At 35.2% G+C, this 22,566-nt stretch overlaps 1 protein-coding gene and 1 long non-coding RNA gene across 6 annotated transcripts in view; one reads left to right on the plus strand and one right to left on the minus strand.

The window, feature by feature from the left end:
- PCDH7 (protocadherin 7) overlaps positions 1-22,566 on the plus strand; it is a 408,495-nt gene that overhangs the window by 152,629 nt on the left and 233,300 nt on the right. The gene's annotated exons all lie outside the window — the stretch shown is intronic.
- Positions 1-22,566, minus strand: part of LOC143663117 (uncharacterized) — a 74,656-nt gene that overhangs the window by 44,681 nt on the left and 7,409 nt on the right. For 3 of the 4 annotated variants that reach the window (XR_013165816.1, XR_013165815.1, XR_013165813.1), the window contains exon 3: positions 12,973-13,054. This is a non-coding gene — a long non-coding RNA (uncharacterized LOC143663117). Of the gene's footprint in view, positions 1-4,500; positions 4,733-12,972; positions 13,055-22,566 lie in introns of those variants that run through there. The other variant, XR_013165811.1, reaches the window with a different exon arrangement.

The following is a 22,566-nucleotide window of genomic DNA, read 5'->3' on the forward strand; positions in this document are numbered from 1 at the left end:
AGTCCTTGGACCCTTTCTTAATTGTGGCTCTTAAAAATGTACTACTGTTTATGGTAACTCTCGGATATATACAATCCCCTCCTCTCACTTCTTTTTCCAGCCTGCATCCGATAGGTCTTTTCTCATGGTACTTTGAGCTCCTCCCCTAAATCATAATATTTTAGAGGTAGGACCATAGAAAAATCATGTTAATATTGGAGAAATCATTGTCTTAAGTGACTCACCCAAGCTTATCTATTCTCTTTGTTGAAAAATCAGAACATGGATAGTAGGTGCTTTTGTTATTTCCAGAATATTCTGTTATCCCTTTCTCTGTCTGTAGGCTTATACATCAGTCATTTCTATTCAAATAGACTGAAAGCATCTCAGCACTGGGTTGGTTGGTTACCTTTGGTAATTTGGAATCGTCTGACTCCATGCTTTTTCCATTGCTTCTTGATTTAAGAATTATATATTCCTAATACTAATTCATTGCACATCTTCTACACTGTAGTTTGTTTATTCCTTCTGCAGAGATTTATTTAAGAAGTTATGTAGGCCTGGTGCTGGTCAGACATTAGGCTGTTAAATTCAACAGGACCCTGGAAGGTTCTCTTCTGTCATATGAGATAGGGTGAAAATTAGTTTCACTAGGTTTAAATAGTGTGCTAACAGTTATGTTAGTACTTTCTGCAGTTCTATTGGTCTCCAGAGAGCACTTGTTACCTCTAACCAACAATGTCTGTAACATTCCTAAGTGATTGATGGTGTTCCATGATCAGCTGTGAAGAATTAACCCAGTTCATCCTTGGTCATGCTTTTTCCATTGCTTCTTGATTTAAGAATTATATTTTACCAGCCAAAGTAGATAATGGATTGCAGTATTCGTTACCTTCAACCTATAATGCTACTATTTTTATTTTATATCTTCTCCTTTTTATAGAAAAGCAAATCAAAATGGAAATTATTTACAGGTAGATTGCAGTAAACATATACTGAATAGGTGTTATACAGTAAATGTACATTTATTTTGGGCTTAGCATACATAGGATGTGAGAAGTTAAAACAACGGTTCTTATTATTACCTTCTTATATTTAAGATCCAGAAAAGATTTTTAAGTAAAGGTTTTATGGATAGTAATGAATAATTCATGAAACTTAATGAATTTGGAAGGAAGGATACAGCATTTGAATACTGTGCATTTGTATTATAATACGGCACTCGCATTTTGGGGTGCATTTATTAAGAGCTTTAGTTTAAAAATGCTTTAGATTCCAGAGGACAGGTATTTACTTGAGGCCTATAGGGTAGAGATATGAGTCATTGCCTATGACATGTATTTTGCAGTATATTCTCCACCATTCCCCCTGGCTAATGTTGTCTTATTTTCAAATTTCCCTCCATTTCAGTTTTTCCTTAGCAATGATTGGGGAGCATCATGAAAATTTTCAGATATATTTAGTGACAATAGTAGTGACTATTAGGTGAAAAAAAGACTACTTAACTGGTACAGATGAGGTTTGACTAGGCCATTTTGATGGACCAAAAGACGTGTTCACATCCTAACCCCTGGTTGTGTGAATGTGAACTTATTTATAAACAGGATTTCTGAAGGTGCTGTTAGTTCAGATGAAGCCAACCTGGATTAAGGTAGGCCCTTAATCAAGTATCATTGGTCTCTTAGAAGCAAAGGGAATTTGTACAGACAATGAAAGAGAGCAAGAGACACAGAGAGCTAGAGACTGAGTTATACCACAAGCCAAGGAATGTCATGAACCATTGATAACCCCTGAACCCTGAGACTTCATGGGAAGCACGGTGTTCCCAATTCCTTAATTCAGACTTTTGGCCTCTAGACATTTCAGCTATTTAAAGCCAGCTAGTCTGTGGTCCTTTGTTATAGCAGACCTAGCAAGCCAAGGCAGTCATAGTGTTTTGGGAGAGTGATAGGAACAAAGGCAAAAAAGCTAAAATATAAATTGACAGGCCAGGCTGAACAGAAGTTGGAGCCGTGTGTGGAAAATAAATGCCTAGGAGGGAGGACAAGAGGTCTATATCTGGTGTCAAAAGCAGAAAATAATTAGGGAAGAAATGTGAAAAGTGTCAGGAAATGGTAAGTGCCTTATGAAAAGGAAATTACTCTGGCTACGTCATCGTGTATTGATTAGTAGGATGAGTAGTAAGAGAGGAAGTTGTAACTATTAAAGAAAGATATGCCTAAGTCAGTGATGCTTGTACTTAATAGAAATAAAATAAGGTGAAGCAAAATAAAATAAAACCTGACCTAAAAAAAAAACTAGGCAATATACCAATAACATAGGCGTATCCTCTATCCCTCTACCTTCTTTGGAGCTTGTTGTGTCCCCACAATGCTGGGACCACACTCATAATTTAAATCTCTCGCATCAGTGCTGAGGAATATTGCTTTAAACTCTATTAAGTTTTTTTCTAGTCTACTTTTCCAAAAATTTCTTTTTTCTTATTTTTAGATTGGCATTTGGTTGAAAGTTTAGTATATATAGCTTTAGGCGAAATTTTGTTTTTAGATGATTTACATTGGAATCAATAATGGAGATGGAGAAGTGTCACTGCTAATTCTAGTCTAGGTATGGAAATTTGGTTGGTTCAATCAGTACAAGTTTTGGAGGATTTTACTTCATTTTTCTAAATGGAGGACTAAATTTCCATGAGACATTGATTTACTTTGCTTGCAGCAAAAAACAAACAAACATAAAAACAGGTATGAAAAAAAGTTCATGGGGGGAGGGCTTATAGATATATGTATACCAGAAGACAAGTGTCATAAAAATGGCAAACATTCTGTCGATACATTAATTAGGATTCCTTCTCTCCCTCCTACTCTTCTTTCTTCTTTTCCTTCCCCCTTCTCTTCTTCCTTCCCTTCTTTCCCTAAGTGAATCTGAATGTGATTTCCAGTCATAAAAGCACATAGAATGTTTGTTTTCCAGAACTAAGATAACTGAATCTGCATTAAAAGGAAAATCTTTATATAAGATCATTTTAAATTTTAGAACTGTGATCACATGAGTCATACTGGTGTAATCTTTGCAAGGTTTTTTCCCCAAACCCTGCATTCCTATGATTTAAGTAACTATATCCTTGAAAGTTTATAAATTGGCCTCTTTTGTTCATATCTGTCTGTACTGAGTTTAATTGTGAAACCATGGATACATGCTTCTTTCCTCTAATTCTCATTTGCATTCTCCTTCCTGGCAGAGATACTGACCACTGAACAGTAAAGCAATTGTTATCATGATGATATGCAATATTGCGCAGGTTATATCATGGTTATTTTTACGTATTCACATCCCTGGCACCTGCAGATACTGACATCACACTGACACAGGTTTTCAATAAGATAAAGAGAAAATGGAAATTCTGAAGAAAATACAGAATCAACCTTTAATCACTGATTTTCTCTTCTAAGAGGACTGTTAATTGGTTGAATTGTGCACATCCTCACCCACCTCAAAGACATGTTCTGTCCTAACCATAACCTTGTGAACATGACCTTACTTGGAAATAGGGTCTTTGAAGATGTTATTTGGCAAGATGGGGCCAAACTGAATAAAGGTGACCCTTTAATCCAATATGACTGGTGTCCTTTTAAAAAAGGGAGAGGAGACTGATAGAGGCAGGAGAGAACGTCCTGTGATGGCTGTGGCAGAGATAGAAGTTCAAGGATTCCAGAGACTAGGAAGCGGCAGGAAAGACTTTTCCCCTACCGATTTCATAATCCTAGACTCCAGAGCTGTGAAATGATACATTTCTTCTGTTTTCAGCCGTCCAACTTGTGGTACATTGTTATGGCAGACTTAGGAAACCAAGACAAAGACCAAAATTCCTTCGCTTACTCGTGTCCAGGACTTTTTGGATTATAGAACTCTTTGAGAATTTGATGAAAGCCAAAATCTTTCCCTCATCAATTAACCAGACTTACATTTCTGAAAATATTTTGCATACATGTTCAGTAGTTAACAGATGCCCTAAACCCTATTCATAGTTTCCATTTCAGAACATGCTATTCTGAACCCCATTCTTAACTAACATATCAGATTGACTCATGGGCTATTTAATGGGGTACGCTTCAAGTATTTCTTCATTTAGGATGAACTACAATGTCTTGGCAAATGTAATACCTAGTAATAGTTGAAGGAAACCAGGAAGTTTAGCTGAAGAAGAATATTCAGCAATAAAAGGTGGTATTTGTTGTTCTTTCTATGGGTCTCTAATATGCAAATTATCATCCATAGTTCAGGAAAATAAAACCGCACAAGGAAAATAAAATCCCAGCTTTTAAGGTCCCTGTAGAAAATTTTTATTTTGAAGGACTTTTCATAGAGACAGCTTAATTAAAATAATCTAACCAAATCATGTACAGTGTTAAAGAAATATCTAGAAAATGTGTAACTTACAGGCCACAGAGGCATCCTCATGATTCAGTGAAAAACAGTGAAATCAGTATGAGCATAGCTCAAGATAAACACCTCTGCACTGCATTTCCATTAGCGTACTTTATCATCTGCATTGTGTCATTTGAAGCAAACAAAATAAGCCAAAACAAACAAGCACAGAGACGAGTTCTTCTGTTTCCTAACTTCTGTCTTCCTTGATAGAGTGTTTCTTTTTTTTTTTTTTTTTTTCCTTATTGTGATAATTATTTCTTGAGGTTACCTGTAGACTCTGAAGCCAGCTGATTCCTTGTTTGGCCAAGATGCAAGCCGATAGTTTCTAATATAGATAACAAAGAATAACAGAGAGCAGCAAAAATTAATATAAAATAAATATCAGAGAAGGATGGAGTGAATTAGTGTCAAACAAACGTGGAGGAGGCGAAATTGAATTTATTGGCACGCGCAACTTTGTGTCTAGAGGGAGAGGATTGCCACAGCTTTGATCTCTCTGATTTAGTTGCTTCATTGATCAGTTTGCTCTCCTCTGTGTGGGTCTCGTTGTTCCTTTTCCTGTTCTCTGCAAATTGGATTTATACCTTCTCAACTCTAAGACCACGATGTTTGCTCTGATTGAACCAACCCAGCACACATCTGTTTCCTCCATCCGTCTTTGTGAGAGGCTGGGGGATGGACTAATTGGTTAGTTTTTTTTTTTTCAGTCCTGACCAAAACTGTGGTTAGATGAATATGGGAAAAATGATTGACCAGGACTAGGTCCTGTTACCAACCTACCAGAAAATTAATGATGGATTCTGGGCAGGCAAAACCAACAACTATCAATATCCAGACTCACATGCATAAACACAGATATGATGTTCCCAGCAAGGAGAGATCATTGAGGAATTTGTGTTAGCTCTGCCACAGATTAGGAAGCAATTTTGCTGAGTTCTACTTGTCCTCTACCAGCACTTCTAGCTCTGCGATTGCAGTTAGGTCTCTTAACAGCTTTGGAATGCGGTTTTGCGTGCCTAAAGGAGCCCTTTCATTTAGGAAATTACTTTGCCCAGAAAATTGAAGAGTGCTTTCAATAAGTCACACCATCTGCTGCTCTCATATTAACTTAAAACTGGTCAAAATTGAATCTTCATTTATGCAGCTTGTAGGTTTTACCTTCCCATTTTTAAGGAGTTTTGTTGAAACTAACCCTTCAGAAATATTCCTTAAATTGAAAAGTTTGGGTTTTGTGCCTTTTCCTGAATCTCAGCTTAATAGAGCTGAGATATAAATGTGGGTCATATGTAAAGTAACAGATTCAAAACTTTTTGTGACTGAATAATATAGCTGGTCTAAAAGCAAAGGAACAGCCTTTAAGGCCACCAAATAAATGGGAGCACTAGTCTTGTTTTGGACACTACAATTTGGGGGTCAGAAATGCTGAGAAAGCTTCTTTACAGCGCAGATGATGCTCGCTAGAAACCTCTTTTCTTTGCGCCAGTTGATAAAATAAATAAATTATGCACTTGCTGTATCTCCCATCTTTGAGCTTAGGTCATGTGGGAAAATAAATCTTTAATTACGCCTTACTCTCTGAAGAACTAAAAGAAGATAAAAACGAAGTAAAGCTTTTGCTTATGAAGCCACTGACTTAGCAATAACTGCAATTACTGGGGATTGAACCCAAGCCAGAGGTAAGTAGGCATTGCAGCTTAGCTAGCATTGTAAATATCTTTCTGTATCTATGGCTGCTTTACCCAATTTCTCAAGCTCTTCATATTTTCCATTTCCTCGCCTATGAATCTTATTGTCCACAAAGTCAGACCGGTGATAATACTCCCAAGGAGCTGAGATTTTTCTGTTAATGTGATGCATGGCTTGCCTTATCTGACACTTTGCCATTCTTTCCATTCTTTCATCAGCATTGGTTTCCATCTCTTAAGCAAACTCTCTCTCTCTCTCTCTTTCTCACATGCACCCATGCACCCATGCACATGAACACACACACACACACCATTCCCTTGACAATTACTCTAATAACACTGACGTTTGCCTAAATGGCTCAGAGTCCCATGGAGATAATTAGAGATAAGGAATTATTATCTTCTCTTCTATAAAGGAAAAACCCAAGGAACATAAAATTTAATTGATGTATCAACACACTCTGCTTGTTAGTGATGATAGGATAACCATCATCACGCAGTATTAACCAAGCAAACTCCCTCAGTATTTCCTGAGAATGAGACAGAGCACACTACTTTATTTATATGTGTGTATGTAGTGTGTGTATATGTCTGATGTATATGCATATGAATATACACACACCTATATTTGATTTTGCTTTTGTTTTCCTTTAAATACTTTCAGAGTATGTGTAGGTCACAACCAATTATTGGATCAACATCTCAGCAATTTGGGACATCTAGAATAAATATTTGTTTGACTGAGGTCACACCAGCCTATGGAATGTGGCATGGTACTGTGTCTTTTTAACTTTTTTTTACTGCTCCAGACATAAGAAACACGATTTCCAAGGCAACCCAGTAAATACATAGATACACACATGCACATATCCCTGTAACAGTTTTATCAAAAAGTGTATGCTTTAACTTGATGTGATGCACACTGATATATTTTTTTCTTCTTTTTTAACCTTGCCTTTTCTTTATTATTGTATATATATATATATTTCAAATCCTGGCTGCAACCCACTTTCTAAATTGTTGCTACCTATTGTATGAAAAGCACTTGTGTAATGGAAAAGTAAGAAAGTAAGCTGTCAGGGAGATATGGTTTCAAATCCTCCTGGTTTTTTTTTTGGTCATTGACTGATGATGTGATTTTGAATAATCATCAGAATTCAGTTTACCTGACTGTAAATAAGAATGCTTTTCTTGTAGGGTTGAAGCCATTCAATGCTTGATAAGACATTTGGGTTGCTTCCATTCTTTTGAAAAATTGTGAAGAATGCCTCTATGAACATCTGTGTGCAAATGTCTGCTCATGCCTGTGCTTTCAGTTCTTCTGGGCATAAACCTAATAATGGGAATGCTGGATCATAAAGCATTTCTATACTTAGCTTCCTGAGGTACCAACGGACTTTCTTCCACAGCATCTGCACCATTTTACATTCCCATTAGCAGTGAATGAGTGTTTCTCTTTCTCTTCATCCTTTCCAATACTTTTAGTGTTCTGTTTTTTTCTTTTTTTAATTCTGGCCATTCTAATAGGTGTGAAATGATATTCCATTGAGGTTTTGATTTGCGTTTTCCGAAGAGTTAGTGACATTGAGTAACTTTTCATGTGTTTTGTGCCATTTGATTTCCTGTTTGGAAAATTAGCTATTCGTGTCTTTTCTCATTTTTGAAAATTGGGTTGTCTTTTTATGGTTTACCTATAAGATTTCTTTATATATTCTAGACATAAGCCCTTATTTTTTATGTGGTTTCCAAATATTTTCTCCCATCGTGTAGGCTGCTTTTTCACTTTTTTGACATAGTCTTTTGGAGCACAGAAGTTTTTAATTTTGAAGAGGCCCCATTTAAGGATTTTTTTGTTTGTTTGTTTTGTTGCTGGTATTTTGGGTATAAAACTTAGGAAACATTGTCTACCCTACGATTCTAAAGATGCCTATCTACATTTTCTTCTAGGTGTTTTATGGTTTTTGCTTTTCTATTTAGATCTTTGAGCCATTTTGAGTATTTATACAGTGTGTGAGGTTGGGGTCATCTTTCATTCTTTTGGATATGGATAGCCAATTCTCCCATCATCATTTGTTGGATAGAGTATTCTGTCACAGTGGGAGGACTTGGCAGCCTTGTCAAATATCAATTAGCCATAGATGTAAGAGTCTATATCTGAACCCTCAATTCAATTCCATTGGTTGGTGTACCTATCATTATACCACTACCATGCTGTTTTGACCACTGTAGCCTTTTAATATGCTTGAACGTCAGGAAGTTTTAGTCCTCAACTTTGTTCTTCTTTTACAAGATGCTTTATCCTCTTTGAGGCCTCTTGCCATTCCAAATAAGTCTGATAACTGGATTTTCCAATTCTGCAAAGTAGGTTATTGGAATTTTGATTGTGATTTTGTTTAATCTGTAAATCAATTTGGGTAGAATTGACATCCTAACAATATTTAGTCTTCCAATCCATGAACATGGAATGTCCTTCCATTTATTTAAGTCTTCTTTGATTTCTGTAAGCAAAGTTTTCTGTAAATGGGTCCTTTACCTTCTTGGTTAAATTTATTCTTACATATTTGATTCTTTTAATTGATACTGTAAATGAAATTTTTCTTGATTTCCTCCTCAGATTGTTCATTATTAGTGTATAGAAATACTGCTGATTTTTGCATTTTGATATTGTATCCTGACACTTTGCTGAACATGTAAATTATCTCTAGTTGTTGTAGATTTTTCAGGACTTTTTATATGTAGGACTGTCTGTGAATAGTGAAAGTTTTACTTCTTTCTTTCTAATTTGGATGCCTTTTATTATTTTTCTTGCTTAATTCCTCTGGCTAGAAATTCCAGTACAAGGTTGAAAAACAGTGGTGACATGTGTATCCTTGTCTTGTCCCTTATCTTAAAGGGAAAACTTTCAGTTTTTCAACCATTGAGTACAATGGTAGCTGTGAATTTTTCATATATGCCCTTAATCATGTTGAGGAAATTTCCTTTTATTTCTGTCTTTTAACATATTTTTAACAAGAAAGGATGCTGGATTTTGTCAAATGCCCTTTGTGGGTCAATCAAGGTGCACATGTGCTTTCTCCCCTTCAATTTGTTAAGGTGGTGTATCACACTGATTGATTATCTTGCATTGAACCACCCTTGCATGCCCCGGATAAAACACACTTCTTTGTGGTGTATAATTCTTTTGATGTGATGATAGAGTCTAGCTTCTCTCTTTCCTTTTTTTTTTCATCACTCTAGCTAAGGGTTTGTCAATTTTATTGACCTCAAATAACTAATTTTTGGTTTTGTTTATTCTCTGTATTGTTTTTTATTCTCAGTTTCATTTATTTCTGCTGTAGTCTTTGCTGTTTCTTTCCTTCTGCTTGCTCTCAGATTAGTTTGCTTTTCTTTTTCTAGTTCCTCCAGATGTGAAGTTAAGTTTTTGATTTTATTCTCTTTCTTCTCTTTTAATATAGGTGTTTAGGGCCATAAATTTCCCTCTTGGCACTGCCTTCACTGTATCCCATAAGCTTTGATATATTGTGTTCTAATTTTCATTTATCTCAGGATAATTGCTGATTTCTCTTGCATTTTCTTCTTTGATCCACTGGTCTTTTAAGACTGTGCTGTTTAACCACCACATATTTGTGAATTGATTTCCAACTTCATTCCATTATGGCCAGAGAAAGTGCTGTGTATAATTTCAATCTTTTTAAATATATTGAGACCTGTTTTGTTACCCAACATTTGGTCTCTCCTAGAGAATGATCCATGAACGCTTAAGAGGATGAATATCCTGTAGTTTTGGGGATGCAATGTCCTCTATATTCACCATATTCTCACTCTTCAGTTTCCTTAGTGATCTACTTTCTAGATGTTCTATTTACTGATGAGAGCAGTACAATGAAGTCTCTTTAGTAGAGACATCTATTTCTTCCTTCAGTTTTGCCAGTGTTTGCCTCATGTATATTTGACACTCTGGTGATTCTTTTGGTTAATTGCCCTTTTATTAATATATGGTGTCCTTCTTTGTCTCATACCATTATTGCATTTAAAGTCTAGTTTGTGTACTATTAATATAGTGCTCCCAATTTTTTTGGTTACTATTAGCGTGAAATATATTTTTCCAATCTTTCAAAATCAACCTGATTTTTTTTCACTGGATCTAAGGTGAGTCCTTATAGACTGCATGTATATGTATCGTATATATTTTTTGTCATTTTCCCAATTTGTGTCCTTTATTGGTGTCTTTACATTAACATTGAATGTTATTGGAATAAAGGCATTATTTACTTCAACCATTTTATTCTTGACTTTTATATGTTATATCTTATTTTTATCTCTTTTTTACCCTTTTAATTATCTATGCTGATAATCTTCATTTCTTCACTCTCCTCCAAGCTTCTCTCTCCTGTCTTTTCCTTTCATCCCCAGAGCTCGCTTTAATATTGGGGAAAGTCTAATGTTGAGGAAATCTCTCAGTTTCTGTTTGCAAGTATTTTAAACTTTCCCTCATTTTTGAAGGACAGCTTTGACAGTTAAAGAATCCTGGCTGGTGGTTTTTCTTTTTCAGTACCTTAAATATATCATACCACTGCCTTCTCACCTACATGGTTTCTAATGAAAAACTGGCATGTAGACTTATTGCAGTTCCCTTTTATGTAATAAATCACTTTTTTCTTGCTGCTTTCAGCATTCTCTATTTAACTTTGGCATTTGATAATCTGATTAATTTGTGTCTTGGGGTAGGTCTATTAAGATTTATTTTGTTTGAAGTATGTTGTAGTTCTTGAACGTGTATATTTAAGTCTTTCATATGAGTTGGGGAATTTTAGGCCATTATTTACTCAAAGATATTTTCTGACCCTTTACCTTCTTTTCTCCTTCTGGAACACCCAAGATGCATGTTTGTGCACTTCATGCTGGCATTCAACTGTTTGAGACCCTGCTCCATTATTTCCATTCTTTCTTCTATCTCTTCTTCCTTCTGTATGATTTTGGATGTCCTGCCTTCTAATTTGTTGATCCTTTCTTTTACCTGCCAAGTCTGCTCCTGTATACCTCTAGCATATTTTTACTGTCTTCAGTCATGTCTTTAATTCCCTTATGTTCTGCTTTTTTTTTCTTTACATGCTTTCAAGTTATTCTTTATGCTCACCCAGTGACATCTCGATATTCTTTTTCTCTTTAGCCATATTTTCATTTCTCTCCTTGAATTGGTTTAGAAAATTTGTTTGAATATTTTGATCTGTTTCTTTCCAAATTCTGTGTCTCTTCTGGTTTTTAATTTCTTCCTTTGAGTGGGCTATATCTTCCTGTTTATTAGTATGGATTATAATTTTTGCTGATGTCTAGACATCAGATTATCTAGATGAGTTTCCATGTTTAACTGATCAAAACAAGGCCAGGATCCTTTGAAGAGTGTATGCAGACCAGTTCCATAGTGCTCTGGATAGTGAGTCAGGAAACATACCAAAGCCCCTTTTTTAATTGGCTCCCCAAAGCTGTGCTTTCCTAGCCTGCCCAGCAGACGCCACTCTTTGGCATACTATTTCTCACAGCCTTAAGGAGGGAGTACATTTTTTCAACCACTGTAGGTTCCACCTCTGGTGGGGGCATTGTTGAAACATTGTCTGCCAAGCATCCTGTCAGGGCAGGTTAGAAACATGTTTCATTGCCAGGACTCAACATTACAAACACATAGATCAGAGACCATGCTTGGGACTCGGTCTTGCCCCCCATCTCACCCCCCCATTCCTGTTTCCTGGATGGCAGGCCTCAGTGTTCCTCTCTGTTCTCAGCTGGCAGCCCCAAAGCATTTGGAGGCTGCTTGCCCCCAGATGGGGGATGGGTGCCAGCCTCTACTGGAGAACTCACAGTTTCTTTGCTTCAGCTTCTCAGTCTCCCATCCTGCTCTTTCCTAGGTTCTATACAGTGCTTCTCTCTCCTCTGGAGCGCCAGAACTGTTGTTTCAGACAGTTTCACCTGTCCACTAGCTGTCTTTGGAAGAGAAGTGTGTCCTGCAGCTCCCTACTCTACCATTGTCCTCTTAGCTTCTAATTAGTAATGAGACTGAAGGACAAGTACTTTCCAGGATTCCCTCATCTTCTACTTATTTGAATAGTATACATTAGGTTGGCAGCTCCATTCATTCCAAACAAATTCTAAATAGCATCACTTATGTTTTCAGCCCATAATGATAAAGGCAGCGGCTAATATTTTTGAGCACCTTTTTATGTGCAAACATTGCACACTCAGTTTTGGTGGATCTTTGCAACTTTCTTGTGAGACAGGTACTATGAACATCCCCATTTTACAGACAAAAGAAGGCATGATGTATCTTACCCAAGGTTGCTGAGCCGGAATTCAGTCCAAGTCATCTGACTCCAGTCCAGGTTTCTCCTTTGAGTCTTACCAACATGTTTTGACTAAGAGGCCGGGTGGCATAGCAGTTAAAATACAGATTCTGGAACCAGATTGCCTCACTTTGACTCCTGGCTCTGTCACTCATGTGAAACAACAGACAAGTTGCTGAATCTACATGTTATCTTCTATAGTAATTTGGATTGTGATACATATTTTGGGGTGAATGATTTGTAAGTGTCAGATATTTAGAATGACAATGGACATGTAATAAGAAAGATGCAAATATTAGTTATTATTATTCCTTCAGTCTCTTTCAAGAGAATTCCTGCCTTCTTATGCAAATATTATCCCCATATGCGTGGAGAGAAATTTAAAAACTGTCAATAGTGGCAAGTAATGAAGTGGCATGCTATGAATACTGGCTTTCTTGAAATAACCACTATTTCTTTCAACTTGAATTCTTAAATCAAAAGCAACTATAAGCCTACTTCAATGGGACTACAAGGAAAAATCACTTATGTGAATGAATATGTACCTGTATTATTATAGTGCAAACTTCTTCAGTTCCTCTTTATATCCTGGAGTCCAGAACACTGGAATGTAGCAGGTACTCAATCCTGTCAAATGACAAATACAATTCAGGGTTAAAGTAAAAACTAAACACATATTTCATTATACAGACTATATAATGTTTTACTATAGTATTTCACAAAATGCATAATAAATTGCATTCCCTCTATGCTCTAGAACATTTTTTCCATAGTAAAACATTGCATGTATGTGGTTACAATTTGGCCTAAGATAATTTAGTTATTTTAATCATTAGATACAGTACAAACCACAGAGGGCACACAAATTAAAATTTACATGTGAAGGTTTGTGTGCCAGAATATGTAGGAAAATTAATTTGAATTAAATGAAATATATGTTTGAATTCATATCACATTCAACTGTTTTAGAACAAGAGGGTCTTTTCTATTCTAAATGGGTTTTTTTAATTGATCCCCTATAAATCAGAAAGTCAAACATTAAAGATACTGTAGGCATTTCTTATGAAGACATCTTATCAAAGGAAAAAAAAAAATCAAACCAGAATCTGATAAGCCTGTATATCTACAGAATGGAGGGGTTTCTTGAACTTGACCATGAAAATGCAATCAGCAAAATTCAAACTGTGAGATATGCAGTGGATGAAAAAGAAATCTCTGTTCATCCTCAACAAATAAACTGAAAATAGAAAATAGAGTGAGATAAGGAGTACAGCTGTAGATAATACAAATTTTGAAAACACGGAGATCAATTTTCATGTGTGGAACTTATTTAGATTCTACTTTAAAATAACACATTATTGCATGTATGAAACAGTTGGAAGTGTGAATTCTGCCTAGGTATTATATGGTATTAGGGAATTGTTCATAATTATTTTTAAGAGTAATAATGGTATTATAGTTTGGTTAAAATCATCCGTATTGATAGATATTCTTAGTAATAGTGATGCAGTATCATAATATCTGGGATTTGCTTCGTAGAGACTCAGGCAGAAAGGAAGCGGACAAGAAAGTGGTTGGAGCAGGCATGCTCTTGGTTTGGTAGTTGTAGGGACTGCAGTGAATGGGAACTTATTATACTGTTCTGTCTAGTTTTGTGTATGCTTGAAATTCTCCATAGTAAAACAAATTTTAAAATATTAGGGGGTGCCAGGATAGTTCAGTGGTGGAATTCTCACCTGCAATGTGGGCGACCCGGGTTCGATTCCTGGCCTATGTACTTCCCCAAAACAAACAAGCAAGCCAAACAGGAGAAAGAAAGTACAAACAAACAAAAATTCAACAAATGGTGCTGCAATAACAAGATGCTCGCATGGAAAAATAATAAAATGTGACCCCTGCCATTCAGCATATGAAAATAAATATTATAGATATATACTGTAGTACTTTTTTTGAGATTAGCTAGAGTTAAGAAATTCCAATGCGGAGGCATTTTAATCACATGTTCATGGGATGGTTAGAAAGTTAATGAGTGTTTTAAAAAAATTAGTTAAGAAAAATTTGAGATAGGTAGAGGCAATGTATTTCTCTATTGTTTTCTTTGTCAGGTAAATATAATGAAAAGCTGTGGAAAATTGATCTTAGACCACCTTACAAAACTTTTAGAATCTAAAATCCTGAAAGAATTTTAATAGCAATGCTTAATAACAAGAGATTTGAAGATAATACTATAATAAATTTTCTAAGGCCCTGTAAAAGATATTGCACAAAATCTGCTCTGTGCTTAATATCCTGCCGAGCACTGGAGATCTATGCCATGGGTCCTGCTTTTATGAAATGCAAATTCTTAATAGGCAAATAGATAGAAAAATAAAGAACTGCATGACAGTTGGGGAAGTGCAATAATTGAGCTGTGTATGAGCATAGAGGAATCATAATCAATTTAGCTTGGGCATCAATATAGATGTCGAAGAAAAAATTGTTATATGTTTTGCTATGTTATTTGTGCAGCCTTTGATTGTTGTGATTTAAAACATAAACTGGAGAAATATTTTAGCAGACTTTCAAAAATAGAAATTTCAGAGTAAAATTTGCCTTTGTCCACTATTATTTATAAGTATCTCATTTAAGACATAAATCACTGGCAAAGAGAGTCATAATTTGTATACCACATGTGTCTGATTTTATTTATTGCATTTCATACTCATTTAATTTTAAGTATTCTGAACCTGAAAAGATAGAAAAAAAGCCATACACATTTAATATGCTTTCATTTTAATTGCATGCTTAAAATAAATACCTTAGATGATTACATGATTTATATTGCACTTTGTTTTATGTGACGGCTACAAGATGGAATTGCGTTAGATTTCATCATTTGTTATATTTTCTTTATCAGTGTGTGATCATTATCAATGGCTGAAAATGAAATGTTTTGAACACTCAAACCTAGAGATATGATCAGCTTTGCTCCTTTGCAGATTTGAGAAACATTTAAAAGAGTTAATCTCTTTGATGCACATTAATGGAGCTCAAGTCACTGGTTTATCTTAATAGTTTTCAAGGTCAGAAGGAATAAAAGAATCAATGATCTGATAGACTTCTTGCAAAAACAGCATGCAACAAGATTTTTATGTAGAGGTGCACTGAACCAAAATACTTTTGAAAGAAATCATCTTATTTGAATGACAATATTTTAAATATACGTTAAATATAGTATAATAAATGATATCAGTTAGATTTTAGCAATATTCGATCACTAAGATAAGGAATGTTTTTTTTTTTTTCTTTTGCATGGACAGGCACTGGGAATCGAGCCCAGGTCTCTGCCACGGCAGGCGAGAACTCTGCCACTGAGGCACCATTGCACTGCCCAGAAATGCTTTCTTTTTAATTATGGTAGAGACCCAGTTAAGTGACCACCTTTTTGTTACCAGTCATCCTGAAGCAAAATGAACAGAAAATTCACCAAGGTTAGGGACAGGCTCACATTAGTGCTCTTTAAATGCTTGGTAAAAACTGAAACTTCTCAATGTGGTGATACGAGATTAAGTTTCATGTATCCTCTGACTGTATTTTTCATCACCTTCCCTTATTCCTGCTTAAGTGAAGTAGACACCCATAATTATCATCTATCACGTGGATCATCCATTAGCCCCTTTCCAGTCATTAAAATAGTTAATTGGCTTTCTAAGGTAGTTTAATCTTATGCTATAGTAAACAAGTACGTCTGTCTTACCAGATAGGAGAATATATTGATCATATTTTGGAGGTTCATTAACTGTTTTGAGCCACTCAAGGAATGAAAGCAGGCACTTTACTAAATGAGTTGAAAGTGTTATTTCACCTCCCAAATAAAAACATTTTACTTTTCTCAAGAAGGACTTGTATTCTGGTGATGTCATTTCAGTCTTTTGTTTTTGAAATTCACGTTGCACATAGGAATATTGAGAATGCATTTCACCTAAACCAGAGAGTCATTTACTGTATATAAATCTATGGAATAATTTATTTAATTAAAGACACAAGCTCACTGTGAATTAAGTAATTGATTGTTAGAATCCCATTCTCGGTAGAGACTTACTCTTCCCCTTAATGAGAAAGGATGACTTACTTCTTGGGAATGAATATACCATTGTGTCTCATCCAAATACCCTACTTTTCTCCTTTTATTAAATCAAACAATGGCAATAACAACAGGTTCCATTAAGGGAGGGAGAAGGAATGCCTAGAGGTCAGCTATTGATTAATATCATACTTCTAATTAATTACAAGCTGCAAGCAACTAAGTTCTTTTTCAGTATTCAGTTCACTGTGTGTGTCTGTGTATGTGTGTGTATTTCCTATTCAGAGTCACTCTATTTTCCGAAGAGTTTTCAGTGTTAAAATTACCCCAGAAAAACACCAGGATGATGTTATCTCATTTTTCCCTTTATAATCTATGATTGCCCAACTTTCAACAGGTTTGCTAAGGGAGAAAAGTACCCAAGCATTTACATAAACTGATATGCATTTCACATAGAATAGATAGGAATAAGAGAGAGATTCTATTTTTTTTAAAAATGCATGATTTTTAATATGTTAATAGGTCTTATATAGTATTACCAAGAGTACTTTATTAGATAAAAATGGAAAAAAGATATAAGAAATTGCTATCTATTGACTGTGAAATAAAAACTCCATGGAAGATGGACTCTTAAAATTGAATATTGATAATAACGTAGTATGTGTGAAAAGGGAAAAAAACTCAGAAAAATCATCCAATATTTAGCTATTCATGAATTAATTGAGAAAGTATTTATACTTGTTGAGTTATTTCACAGTGAATTAGAAGCCAAGTCAAATAATCCTAATAGCAGCAAATAGTCACTCTAAGCAGGGACTCTATAGTGAAACCTTCTTATGCAGTAAATTGTACTGCACAAGTAATTGTACCAGGTTCTTTTTCTCTGACAGATTAAATAGTAAATAATGTGTAAATGAAGGGCCTTTGTGTGAGATGAATAATCACATCTTAATATGCTATTAATATAAATTTTTCTTATTTTGTACACTAAGTGTTATGCATGTAGGAAATGAAATAATAAAGAAGAAATCTGTATAATCATATTCTATTTTTCAATTAGAGGTCTTTCATGAATTAAGGTGTTCAAGAATTGCCAATTAAATAGTATAGATGACCTCTGGTACAAATTCCTTACTTCCTGCATACTTTTTGCCACAATTTAAAAATCCACATTTCTTTCCATAATTAATTACTCTGAGTCAAACAGCAATTACCTTCTCGTTGAATCTGATTACCACACTGAAATGTGATTACCATTGTTAAAAATGTTGCATGAATATTGTAGGATCATTTTTCCTAATATATTTTATATATTGTTCAGAAGAAATTAGACATTGTTGCACTCTATATGTGCTGTGTCAGATATTATATAATCTCAAAATTGGACAGTTTCAGAAAGAACTAGCTCTTTTCCATAACAAAAGATGCAGGAAATATTTTTGTTTAAATATTAGAATAAGGTATGATTTTCAGTAATCTTAAAATTTCTTATATACTTATGTCATTTTTTTCAGGTGTGTGGCATAGCAGTTACAAACCTAACCTAAGCTACACATGTATGACATTCCTTTGTCCAGAGGAGAAGAGTTATATATGCGAGAATTTCCTCTTGAATTACTATTAAATTTAAAGTTATCACCAGATATCGACCTCTGTCTTCCTGTTTCTTGAACTTACTCATATGACTGGTTCCATTTTGTAAACTTAGCAATTTAGCACATATTCAGTTTTGTTGTAGAAAAGTGCATGCAGGTGAGCTAATACTTCTGCAGAAATATGACCTTGCGATATTTACGGTCTGAAAATATAAGCTTCAGGAAAGACTCATTTAGTTGAATGTGAGCATCTGGAAAAGGGAATTATGACTGTGTTTCCAGCAAATAAAATCCTCTTTGTGAATAAAGTTTCAGAGGTGAATTTCATTTTCAACAAAATATAGTATTTAGGTTGTCCACTAACAGTTCTTTAAAATATTTCCATTGAAGTACCAAAATGTCATCTATATGAAAAATTGACGCTGCTGTTTGCACGACCGCACGTATCACCCTGGTTGAATATGATAGATTAAATGTCCAGGGAGTGGTAAATTTTAGGGGCCGTCACTGAGGATTTGAATAATAAATATGTCAGAGGTAAAACACCAATGGCTAAAGCCATTCAGATAACTTTGAATGACAGTGCAGGGTCCCAGGCAGAAACCCAAATGCCCTCTGAAAGAATGGGATTTTGAATTTTTGAATCTCGTCTCAGATATTTAAGCATGAATTATTGATTAATTTTGTTCCTCAGAAATTATTCCTGCAGGAAAGTGAGGCTTGTTCTAAAGGATCATTTGCAGTGAACGTACAGGTCCTTGGATGCTTGAGATTCACTTTTGTAGTCAGTTTTGTCAGGCTTCGGATTGACTCCAAATTATACAATGATATCCTGGAAAAAGTGCTTATCCAAAAGAGTAATTCCACTACTTTTAAAATTCTGCCAAATGAGGAGCTGTCAGGAGAAAACATTCTCGGTATCTGTGGCAAAGAATGCACAATGAATGATACTCATTAGTCTCCCTGGAGTCATAGCTTTGCAGAGAAGTTCAGGTGATTAAAGTGTAGTGCACATGAGGCCAAGGCCATGTTCCAGAAACCAGTTGCTTTGAGAAGAGAAAATTCTTTGCTTCACTGATAGCCTCATCATTTAATCTAGATAAATTATCTCGTAGTGTAAATTTTGATCACAAGCAAGATCTGATAAGAAAAACCAGCTATACTATAGGCTGAGCCCCCAGTCTTGGGGGTTGTTCATATGAAACTTAACCCCACAAAGGATAGGTCAAGTCTACTTAAAATCTAGGCCTAAGAGTCACCCCCAAGAGAGCCTCTTTTGTTGCTCAGATGTGGCCTCTCTCTCCAGCCAACACGACGAGCAGACTTACCACCCTCCCCGCCTCTCTGCGTGGGACGTGACTCCCAGGGGTGTGGACCTTCCTGGCAATGTGGGACAGAGATGCTGGAATGAGCTGAGACTCAGCATCAAGGGATTGAGAAAAACCCTAGAATGAGCTGAGAATTAACATCAAGGGATTGAGAGAACCTTCTCAACCAAAAGAGGGAAGAGTGAAATGAGACTAAGTGTGAATGGCTGAGAGATTCCAAACAGACTCAAGAGGTTATCCTGGAGGTTATTCTTATGCATTAAGTAGATGTATCACCTTGTTGTTCAAGATGGAGTGGAGAGGCTGGAGGGAACTGCCTGAAAATGTAGTGCTGTGTTCCAGTAGCCATGTTTCTTGATGATGATTGAACAGTGATATAGCTTTCACAGTGTGACTCTGTGATTGTGAAAACCTTGTGTCTGATGCTCCTTTTATCTACCATATCAACAGACGAGTAGAACATATGGAATAAAAATAAATAATGGGGGAACAAATGCTAAAATAAATTTAGTTTGAAATGCTAGTGATAAATGAAAGCGAGGGGTAAGGGGTATGGTATGTATAATCTTTTGTTTTTTTTCTGTTATGGTTTTATTTCTTTTTCTGTTGTCTTTTTATTTCTTTTTCTAAATTGATACAAATGTTCTAAGAAATGATGAATATGCAACTATGTGATGATATTAAGAATTACTGATTATATATGTAGAATGCAATGATATGTTAATATTTTTGTTTGTTGTTAATTTTTTTAATTAATAAATTTTTAAAAATTCCATTGAGGAATAGAATACAGAATAGTTGCCAAAGTATAAGATTCAATGATTCGAAAGTGTTAAGTCAATTGTTACTGTGGGATTTATCAAGTTTGCAACTTTTTTCATAGAACTCATTTTTAAACCTTGAAAAAAAATAAAAAGAAAAAAAAAGAAAAAGCAGCTATTTTTATGTGTCTACATAACAACTACTACTAAATGAAAAACTAACTCCAAGGGAGGAAGCATTCAGAAGACCTGACTTTGTATTGTGTCTCTGTCTCTTTCTGTGTGATTGTGGAAAGTGAGTTTCAATGTCTCTGAAACTCATAGTCCTTTTCTATAAAATTGGGGTAATAATTTTTATGCCATATGGTTCTTGTGAGAAGTAAATGAAACAACATATGTAGAAGCAGCATATGAAAATTGGTAAGGTCTAAATAAATTATAGTTATTTTTATTGCTCTTTTTACTATCATAGTATTATGCCATGCATGTTTCACCTTATTTCAAGAACAATATGTACTCTCTCTTTTCAAAATTTCAAATGAATATGATCAGTTCTATTTTAATATAAACATGATGATGATGGCAAAAATAATGTGAACCAACTTTGCGCACATCGCAGGGGAGGAACACAAAATCCAGTGGTCTGGAGAATCTTCATTGTGTCAGGGCAACATGCAGTTCATTACCAAAGAGTATATTTTAGAATTTTGCCCTACATTTTTGTACATAATTCTATTGTCTTCATGACATATATCTCAGATATGTAGGGTAGTAGATATACTTGAAGTGTTTTCAGGGAAAATAATCGGAAAATGCAAGTGAAATTTTAAGTCTATTTAATAGAGAGCTTTTAAGCAGATTGGCCTACAGGTACAGATGATACATTTCCAATAAAGAGCAGAGACAGCTGGATTTCATCAGCAGTGGCTGTCTCACCATTCCTCCATCTGCTTTCCCATCATGGATGCTTTCTCCTCTTATTTATTTTGCTCCCCTAGAACAGACAGAGCACACTTCTTTTATCGGTAATCTGTGCGTAGAAGTTTGAGGAGGTCATTTGCATCTCTGCTACCACCCTGATTCCCAGCTCAGAACTCCCCAGGATATGAAGAGCATCCCCCTCTCCTTCTCCTCCACCACCAAAAATGAGATGGGGGAACACTGATGACACTTGCCATGAGGACTGGCCTTTCCTGGCCTGGTGCCTGTTACAGACTTCTTCTTAGATGTTTCCTACCCAGACTGCATTTTTCATACAGTCTTTTCATTGAATACGAAGCTGAGTTCATGGAGGAATATGGGCAATGAGATATCTGCTTTGTGCTAATTCAGAAGTCTATTTATGCTTTATTTTTTCTACTTCACTTAATGCGCCCTACATAGAATTCTGTGGTTCAATTTCAAGGTTATTCACAGGATTCCGTCCAATTTTATAACAATGATTTTCACTATATAAGAGATGAGGAATTGCAGAGGTCACTATTTCTTTCTGAATGCCATGACATAACTCTACATATTCTAACAGAAAATTTTGCTTTTTGTTTTTCCTTGCATCCTATTATAAACACCTTCTGGCTAATTCTGGTTATTTTTGCATTTTGGACAGTAAATTTGGTATGTCTAGAGAACATTTCATTTACATTTTAGTTATACGCATGTGTTTGGTCACTACATTCGTGGTGGGAAATTGGATACTGAACAAAATACAGAATAAAATCCCATGTATTGATTTTTTTTTTCTTTATTCCAATAGAGCTTAATTGCTTTTGTTCATTTGGAATGCTCTTCAGATGCTGAATTGACTCTCAATGGTTTGTCTTTAACTTGTCTTGTTTTTTGAGATCTACTCCATCATGATGATAAAAAAAATATTATGAACTGCCTTATATCTTGAATATATATATTGTAAATCTTATCCCTAAAGCAAGAAACACTCTTTTCGCCTTTTTTATCCTTACAGATAGTGTGTGAGTTAAGAATTAATTTAACCGATTAATACACTAAAAACATGGTAACTCCGAATAATCGTGTGGAAAATTTTAATGAGTGGAAAATCAGATAAAGACTTTTTTAAAAAAAGTTTTATTTCTTCAAAGTGTTTACCTTGTACAAAACAATTTTGCATCACAGTGACTTCATACATTGCATTTTTTAATGAAAATGTGTGAATTCAGGGCAACTTCTACATCTTTCCACTTACATGAACATTCTTGCATGTCTTTGAAATATTGACCAAACACTTCCCAATTCTGGCCTGCCCTCTAACCAACCTTCTTGTTTACATTGCTAAATTGCTTCACTAACTATTAATTTCAGAGACAATACAAATATTTGGACGACTTAAGAGATATGTTTTAAACCTTATTCTCTCATTTTGTTACTTCATTCATTC

Source organism: Tamandua tetradactyla, chromosome 19, assembly GCF_023851605.1.
Source record: "Tamandua tetradactyla isolate mTamTet1 chromosome 19, mTamTet1.pri, whole genome shotgun sequence".
NCBI classification, from domain to species: Eukaryota; Metazoa; Chordata; class Mammalia; order Pilosa; family Myrmecophagidae; genus Tamandua; species Tamandua tetradactyla.